Source organism: Lissotriton helveticus, chromosome 8 (genome assembly GCF_964261635.1).
Source record: "Lissotriton helveticus chromosome 8, aLisHel1.1, whole genome shotgun sequence".
NCBI lineage: Eukaryota > Metazoa > Chordata > Amphibia > Caudata > Salamandridae > Lissotriton > Lissotriton helveticus.
This window is the reverse complement of record NC_136069.1, coordinates 155945806-155954526: the sequence shown is the minus strand read 5'-3', so window position 1 is coordinate 155954526 and position 8721 is coordinate 155945806.

Sequence of the window (8721 nt, the reverse complement as noted above, 5' to 3'; positions counted from 1 at the left end):
CTGTAAGGGTTTGAATCTCAGCAATGGGAGAAGATGTGGCTTAACGGCTATGGCGGCCGACCTTGAAGCTGGGGAGCCAGGTTCGAGTCTGGTGGGAGGCTCAAGCATCCTGTGATTTTGGGCAAATCACTTAGAGGCACTTTTACAAGCCCTTACTGTCACTTTTGCGCCGCCGTTGCATCACTTTTGTGACGCAGTGGTGGCGTAAAAGTTGAGGCCCATTTACAACGTGACACATCTAGGGAGATGCGTCACGTTGTAAAGCCCTGCGTCACATTATACCTGCATCAGGTATAATGTATGCAGGTTAGGCGTTCCCATGCAAAAAGCCACGTAGAACTGGCGTAGTGAAATTTACAAGATTTCACTGGGTCACTCCACGCCTTCACTGCGTCAAAATCCCTACGCCTGCTCAGACCAGGCTTAAGGATTGACGCAGGGCATTTTACATGGGACCTACCTATATTTTCTGGTGCATTGCTGGAGTTGCGTCACTTTTGTGCCAAACTCCAACAATGCGTCTCTTTTCCTCCATCAGATGCATCAGAATTTCTGACACATCTGTAATTCCTTGCGCCATGGTGCACTGTATTGTAAATACAGCGCATCCATGGTGGCGCAAGGACATTTGGAGGTGACACAAGGAAACTGATGGATCTATGCAGATGCTTCAGTTCCTTGTAAATCTGCCACACTATCTCCCCGTGCCGAAAAGAAAAATATAATAATAAATGAATATTCCCGTCTGTAATACAACTGGTGCGCAGTAAAGCGCTCTGATAACCTTCGGGTCGAGTTCGCGCTATATACAACTGCAAAAAACAAAACAAGGACAATTCACCCCATCGTGCTCCCCAGATCCCTAATACCACGTAGAGATGGCAGAACCCAGACCTCAAGTGTAAAGAGTAAAGAGAAAAAGTCAAATGAAAAGTCAGGCAGACACAAAAACTTTATTCGGACAATCACATGCCTAAAAGTGCAGATGATAAAAACATTAAATAACTAAATAAAGAAGTGTTACAAGGTTCAAGGCACATCAGGGCACAATACAGTTAGTTTCAAGGAAAACACTACATAGGGTAAATGACAATGATAAGATACATAAGGTATATATAAAGGCCCGATGGGTCTCAGACTAATGATTAAAAAGTTTAAAAAATCTGAAAAACGGGTTCGAAGATAAATGCAAAACAGGAGTGACACCTTTGTTCCCAATGACTGTCGACCTCTTTAATTGTGAACATAAGCTATTTGGAAATAGGTGATATTTATTGCCCTATAAATTCTGATTGCTGCAGCTTTGGAATATATCAGATGAGATAAATATCTCATCCTTTTCCCCGCTGACCGGTAGCAGATCCTAACAAGCATTTACAATGCAATGGTTTCGCCTTTGGAAAACTTCGAGCTATTGTTATTGTAAATGACAAAATTTGTATTTATGTGTTGGTTTTGAAAACAGATAAATAAATGGCATTGTCATTTACATTGCCAATAGCCTCTGCAGTCACTAACAATGCAGCAGGCACACCTGACACGGACAGGCAAGCAATGGAAGAATCAATGGGACACAGCGTGCTCTCGCACAAACTTCCATTCCGTATGACGCATGACACCTTTTCCATGTCCCAAAGGATTTTGCTCGGATACCATTAGCACCACATTGGGAGGCATGCTCAGCCACATCCGAACGATGTCCGAAACAAATAAGAGGGGGAGACTAGAAATGGACTGCCTGTGGAGAAACGGAGATAATGCTTGACAGGTAGCTGGCTCTAACGTTGGCGTGTGCAGAGGACGTAGTTGCATGTCAGGCCTTCCTGACATAGGAGTGGATCTTCAACAGCCTCACCAGCCAGCTAAGCAGATACTGTGATTGGTGTCAGGGATGTCTCAGTGTTACATAAACAGCCCCTCTCTGCCATCTCTTCACACTGGGCCCGCCTCCCTCTAATGATGAAACCCCTCTCTCTCATCCCCCTTTCGAATGAGCCACAGTGAGTCTGCAAGCCTGCCAACCCCACCCCCGAACCCCCTGCAGTGTACCGGTCTCATGCCGCAGGGAGGGGCAACACCACAACCCCTCACACACGAGCGCCCTGGTATTATCACAGCAGCCTGTAATTTGTCACAGAGAACAGAGCTCCGTGCCGGCGCCGCTCGGATAACAATCACCAGTGACAGCACTAAAAGCATTGTGTGTGTTTGTGCTGGGAGGGGGCGGGCTGGAGACTGGAGGGGCGATGCCGCAAATTGTTTCACGACTCCGATGTGTTGGTTAAATAACAGCATGTCAGAGAGTGGGGAATCAAAGTTAATTCAACTGTATACAGATCTCCTCAGCAGGAGTGCAAACTTGCAGAGCTGGCAAAGTAGCTAGAAGACATTGCAGCCTCCGTTCCCTCCTATTTAGAATGGAGAAGAGCAGGAGTGTCTGTAAGTATAAGCAAAGGTGTCCGGCGAGAGGAGGGGGTAGATCTGGCGGGTCGGGGGAGGGTGGAGAGAGGGACAGGCACGGCATCATGGCATAACAGCGCTCTCCTTACTGGCGTGCGACCTCAGATGATAACCCTCCCTCTGCCCACCTCCTACCTCCTGCAATAACATCTCAGCATTTAGGGGTCCGGTGTTTTGTGTTTTTTTTGTGGGCGATTGCGAGATGCGTGCCACCACCTGTCTATAAACAAAAATAGATGGTCTCTTTTTGAGCATGGTTTCAGGCGGAGTAAAAACACATTTCCTTTTGTGACTTACAGCGCCTCGAATCCTGGAAGCGATATTTACATTTTACTATTTCACTCTTATTAATAAATATTATTACAATTATTGTGAGTGAGCATAGACAGTAATAACGTTCAACTGCAGTGATGCAATATTTCCATAGCACTTAGTAACACAGTGATGATTCTTCTAAGCGCTGTTAAGAGCTGGTCTTTCCTCCGTCTAAAAACGCACGCAAACACACTAACCGCTTTAAGAATTATTTTTTTTAAAACGGAGGTGGGACAGGTAGAAGATAACAATTTAGAATCTGTTAAAGTAGCCTTCAGGGGTGAGTTATAGCTACGAACACCCGCGCAGATCCTGCAGATTTTAAACCACGCAATGCAGCGGGGCTGCGGGGGAGAGCGAACACGTCCATCCCGGCACAGACACGTAAAGAATGACAAAAACATGACTTGCCCAAAAAAAAAAAGTTCAATTGGGTGATGTGATTAGGCTAGGAATACGTAACATGGCAGCCAGGCAAGGGGTGAACATCGAGAAGTGTGTGGCAGACACACCCGTCAAACTACAATGACCTGCCAGCTGTGACATGCAGAGTAAGAGGCTATCGCCTTAAAAGTCCAACAACATTTAAAGACACAATATGGGAGCTCCGAGTTAGATAGAGGACTGGGTCGTTCCTTGGGAGGCTACAAGAATATATGCACCAACAGAAATTGTAAACAATCGGACTCGAAAAAGGAAAGTAACTTATATTTCGAGCAGGAAGCATATGACGGGACTACATAAACTGTCAGCAATAGCGGACGAGACACATGGTACATGCTCACCTCGAAAGCTGTGTTTCACGAATGACTTTGAGTAAAAGAAGCGGTGAAATAGAACCTGGCCAGTGGCCATTGCCACCTGTGAAGAGAGAAGAGAGGTATTACTCGGCCGGTTCTTCCTCATGCGCCATGTTAGTGGTTCCCACGTCCCCGGGGTGCTCACTCACCTGCGGTAAGCGGAGTAGGATGACGGCGGACTGTAGCATCTCACAGCCTAGGACACGAAGGTCGGTCTCACTGTTCAGATCCAAGCCGTCCAGCATGGAGGGGGTGGGCGATAGCAGCTCGTCCGGGATCAGCGAGTTGTCAATGGTCAAATGCACCTTGGAGTACAGCCGGTCACCAATGAGGATGATGTCGGCCGCGCGGGACGACGTGGTAGCGGCGGCGGGCGCCGGTTGATGGCCCAAGCCTGACGCCATTACTCTGACAGACGTCCTCGTTACGATCCACGGGGGAGGAAGGAGGCGCAGGCTGCCGCCGACCAGTGACGCTCGCAAGGCGCCGGAATGAACAAGGAAAGGCACGGACAGCGGGAGGGGGGGCGGGAAAGGAACAGACAGCGGGGGGGGGGCGGGAAAGGAACGGACAGCGGGAGGGGGGGCGGGAAAGGAACGGACAGCGGGAGGGGGGAGGGAACGGCAAGAAAGGCACTCACCTGGACTTCCTCCGGCGGCGGTCGGCCGCGGAATGGCCAAAACAAACCTCGACGAGCAAAAAAAAGAAACCCCGCCCATCGCCGCACTGACGTGACAAAAGGGGCCGGATGAGAAAAATTCTCAGAAACGCCCACGAGTCGCCTTGCAGGATGACGGACGCCTCTGTTTGCCAATGGCTAGCGTCCATTTATGGAGCTAGCCAATGGGAAACAGAGGCGGGACGAACATCCATACTGGTAAACAAAAGTTTTCGCCTGCGCGAACTGCTGCTTGCGCAGCTTTTCGCCAGGTCGAAACCTGAAAAGGAAGTGATGCCTGCACTTGTGGGTACCAGAGCGCTTTACATAGCACCAGTTGCGGTACATTAAGACACATTCATTTTTTTTTTTTTTTTTGTTTGTTAGGCACGGGGAGATTAAGTGATTTGCCCTGAATCACAGAATGTTCAGCATCATTGCTGAGACACTAACCCAGTTCCCCAGATTCGAGGTCGACCGCCCTAGCCCTTAGGCCACAACACCAGTGAATGTACCCCTTTGGGCAAAAAACACGCCCACAATGAGGGTTACTCAAAACACTCAACACACAGAGAAACATATTGCAAAAAACACAACCTTATTCTGAGCATGTCAAGCACAAAAATCCAAACATGCATGACATTGATGATAAAACGGAAATCAAAGGGGATATGATTTACTTTCAGAGGCAAATGCACATCACTGTTAGAGCACGAAAGAAGAAAGCAATGCCTGCACTTAGGGGTATCAACTTGCCACAATTTTGTTTTTAAACCAACTACTGACATTATTTATATTTATCATAGAATGTAGATCATGTGATCTCCATATATTATTCCTTGTGGGACTGTTTGTTAAAAGATTCTTTTCAACTTCGGACTGCTGGTGAACTCATAATTTCATCTTTTTCCTTTCTTTTTCTTTCACTGTTAGAGTGATTTTTGAATGATAACTCATTTGTGGCTGCCACCTTTACCCCACCTTTGGTAGGATGAAAGAGGTAACTATGAGGTGGCATTGAATAGGGATGGGGATGCCAGTCGGTCATTGGGCGATGGTCCGGTGCCTAAGAGTGACCTGCAGGCTGTTTTTTGTTAGCATCTCTGTCAACCGGCCATAGAGCCTTCCCATATCTTCCCCACTAGGTCACTGCAATGTGGAGCCAGCATCATGGGCAGGCAGGCAGGCAGGCTTGGCGGGGTAGTGGCAGGGATCGAGTCGAGGTACCACGCGGGTGGATGCATCCCCCAACTTATTTTACCAGGAGCTCGATTACTTGAGCAAATGGAGTCACACATTCACTCTATGGCCTCTCTAGGGCGAGATCGGAGCTCATTCAGAACGCTGCTCACGCACTGGCTTCTCTGATGCAATCACATCTAAGGGGTGAGCGAGGGGAGGCAATGATTCTGATGGTGCAAGCCACCTTTCGTGACATCACTTCCTGTCGTGACGTCAGCGTCCCCCCACTTCTTTTTTTTAGGACGTGTGCCCTGGGGAGTGGCGTAACGAAACTTGAAGGGGCCCCCCTGCAAAGTGCATGCAAGAGGCCCCCCACGCTCCTGATCCAGTCCGACTCTCTGTCCAGGGGCCTGCCAGTGCCTGAGGTCCCCCTTGGGGTTCATAGGCACCCTACACTGCGGGGTCTGCAGGGCACTTTGTTACGCATTTGCGGAGGGGGAAGCTTGCAACAACCTCGCTAAGCCAGTAAGCCTTTTTCTGGTCAACGTGGGGCTGGCGCAGACACCCAGAAGCAGCGTCCCACCCACTCCCCTGCTATGCTCTTAAACTGAGGGACCTGGCTGTCGGCAGGTTATGTGGCCGTTGGGTCGTCATCACCTCGGATCCCCTGGAGCAGCAGCAGCCCTGGGCTTCTCTTCACCCCTCCACTGCCAGGCCATCGTCCTGAAGCTATAGTTGGCTGGGGAGGGTGAAGAGTAAGTGAAGCAGGCTCTGCAAAGGGCCTTTTGTTGGCTCCAGAGTCTTTCAAGCCTTAGTAGAGGGGGGTGTACCTTTGTATGGTTCTTGCTTTGAGGCACCTTTTCCAGAGAGAAAAATCAAGAGGATCTAATGCTAGGGTCAGAGCTGCCTAATTTGGAACTATGCAAATAGGTTCGAGTCCCAGCCTCATCTCCACATCCCATGATGCTGGGAAATTGACTTAATTGCCCAAGGCCTATAATAAAAATGAATGTGATCTTCTGTAATGTGAGTGGTGCCCATGTAATTGCTGCCCTTCGGCCTAGTTCACACTATATAAAACTACAATTAAAACAACTTCTGTTTGCTCATGTTTTAAGAGCCTGTAAAGGCTGGGACATAATAACGAAAGAGTATTCTTCATACAATAATAAAAATGTCTATATTCCTTCTTGACATTGCTTTTCTGCCTTTGCTTAGTTTTAACTATCTGTCATGGATCATTAAAGCAGCTTTAGACCACATTTTAAACTGCATTTACCTCATGTTTACTGTTTAAAGTACATATTGATCAGAGGAGAACATAGCTTTACGTGATTTTCTTCATTTTCATACTAGTCAGGACATTAAAATACAGGTAAGGCCGGTTAATAAAGTGGCCAGATGGTAAACATAGCAAAATCAGGAGTAGCGGCACATCAGGATTTCGCCTGCGAGCCAAAAGATTATGCTTCTGGTTTTCACTAATGTTTATGGCTCTATAAGCTTTAAAATACACAATATTTAAATATTTCTCCTTAAATCGAACCAATGAGACTAGCCAAATGCTTTTTCATAAACAGGCCTGTTCCGGGAATGTAGGCCACTTTTTATGGGGGTGCCTGGGTAGAATTGTGATCCAAATCTGACCCTGTAGATGTATATGCACATTAATATATATATCTATTTACTCTTACTTAATGCACTGTCTTAAGATGTCTGAAGGTTTTTTCAGCACAATGATAAAGTGGAATCATCTGTGAACATGTGCAACAATATGTGTAGAAAATCTGCATGATGCTGAAGTACTATCTAATAAATTCAAGTTCAAGAACACTATGAAATGTTTATGGAGGAGATGTCGAATCACTTGGTCCTAATGTTATATTTAGGGGCTCTTTACAATGTTGGGCCGAAAGCCTCCGACTGACAGTCGGAATCTTCCTGACCGCATCAGAGCTCCTCTGACCAACGCGGTCGGTTTACAGTCTGACCGCCTGATTACGATGTTCGCGGTCGGACCGTAAACCAGCCGGTCATTTCAAACTCAGTTTCGACCGATTCATGGAGTATTTCTGTCTGTCGGAACAGCACTGCAACTCCCTATAGATGGTGTTTCCGCCATCAGGATTACGATGTCGGTTTCAAACAGCCTTTCTGTGCTGGCCTTTCTGACACGGAAAGGCTGTCATAAAGTGACTTTGTAGGCCCCTGGCAGGGCCCCCTAATCCCATTGGACTATGTTTGGTGGTGGAGAGGGGTACATAAGCTGCCCCCCTGTAAAACCCTGCACAGTGTGGCAGGCACAATGGGGTGACTGCGACAGGTTGCAGGGCTTTACACGTACACCCCATTTCCCTATAAGAGCCTGTGTTACGGACTGTTTTCGGGCGTGACACAAACTCCCATAGGAAACAATGGGAATGCGACTGAACAGTGTTCGAGCGCATTGTTATCCGGCGGTCAGAACCGCCGACCGCAAGTCGGTCCTGAATCCAAGACGGTGTTGGGTAGAGGCTTTCCACCCAACATCGTATTGAGCCCATAATGATTTTACAACATCCAATAATTGTTGCATTTAAATGTACATTATTGGTAAAAGAGAAATTGTGTACCTAATGCAATACCATTGTTAGAAAATGTTTCATGGTCGAAAATATACTCAAGAAGAGGTGATGAAAGCTCTTTTAAACATATGTGAAATTCATTTTGCTATGAAGTAAAATGTTCGCAGACTGTATTGTATAGAATTAAAATAAGGTATGATAGATTGTATTCTCAATGCTGCATCGTTTTTGTGAGAGGATTCAGTTGGAGAGCGCAGATTAATTTGTGAAATTGTTTTATATTGTAGTTCCCTATAACTATGGAATCTTCATCAAGTTCTGAGGATGGCCCCTAAAATGATAAAGGGAGACCGGAACATCAAAAGAGTATGAGCCCTACTTGTAAGCACTGATTTGGTATGAAGAGGACCTTGGAGCCTCATTTTTAAACATCAAGAGGGATTTAATTTCTCCATAGTCTATGCCATTGCCATTAGTGTTTGCTTTCTTTGTTGTTTGGTTTTAATGTTGTCTACATGTTTTGCGTTCATGTTTTTTATACACAAATTAAAATAAGGAGTAATTGTAAAAAACATTTTTGTCGGTTTCTTTTATAATTAGAAATTTGTTACTGGCGATATGAGTATTTAAATCACAAATACATTCAGTTAATGTCCAAGAGGCATTTTGCTGAGTTTGATATATTACTGGTTATCCCTACCCCCTGTGATGATATCAGGCAGGGTACTCCCCTATTTGTGAT